Source organism: Palaemon carinicauda, chromosome 39, assembly GCF_036898095.1.
Source record: "Palaemon carinicauda isolate YSFRI2023 chromosome 39, ASM3689809v2, whole genome shotgun sequence".
NCBI lineage: Eukaryota > Metazoa > Arthropoda > Malacostraca > Decapoda > Palaemonidae > Palaemon > Palaemon carinicauda.
The window spans coordinates 64,499,668-64,500,446 of NC_090763.1; positions in this window are offsets into that span (position 1 = coordinate 64,499,668).

Below are 779 nucleotides of genomic sequence, written 5' to 3' on the forward strand. Positions count from 1 at the left end.
TCATTTGTACTTACTAATTTGCGGGTTGTTATTATTATTATCATTATTATTATTATTATTATTATTATTATTATTATTATTATTTGCTAAACTACAACGCTAGTTGGAAAAGCAGCATGCTATACGCCCAGGGGCCTCAAAAGGGAAAATAGCCCAGTGAGGAAAGGAAACAAGGAAAAACAAAATAATCTAAGAACAGTAACAACAAAATAAATATCTCCTATGCAATCTAAAACAACATTAACAAAACAAGAAGAGAAATTAGATAGAATAGTGTGCCCAAGTGTACCCTCAGGCAAGAGAACTCTAACCAAAGACAGTGGAAGACCATGGTACAGAGGCTATGGCACTACTCAAGACTGGAGGAACAATGGCTTGATTTTGGAGTGTCCTCCTAGAAGAGCTGCTTACCATAGCTTAAAAGTCTCTTCTACCCTTACCAAGAGGAAAGTAACCACTGAATAATTACAGTGCAGTAGTTAACCCCTTGGGTAAAGAAGAATTGTTTGGTAGTCTCTGTGTTGTCAGGTGTATGAGGACAGAGGAGAATCTGTAAAGAATAGGTCAGACTATTCGGTGTATGTTTAGGCAAAGCGAAAGAACCGTAACCACAGAGAAGGATCCAATGTAGGCTTACTTACGGAGATTCACTTGGATAAATAAGGTTTGTTTTGCATTAAAACAAGCACATTGCAAACAAAAATAACATACCTTCTACCCCTGCGAAGGCTCAAGGAATTTATCTTTCCATTAACAGCAATGATTTTGTCCCTCTCCCT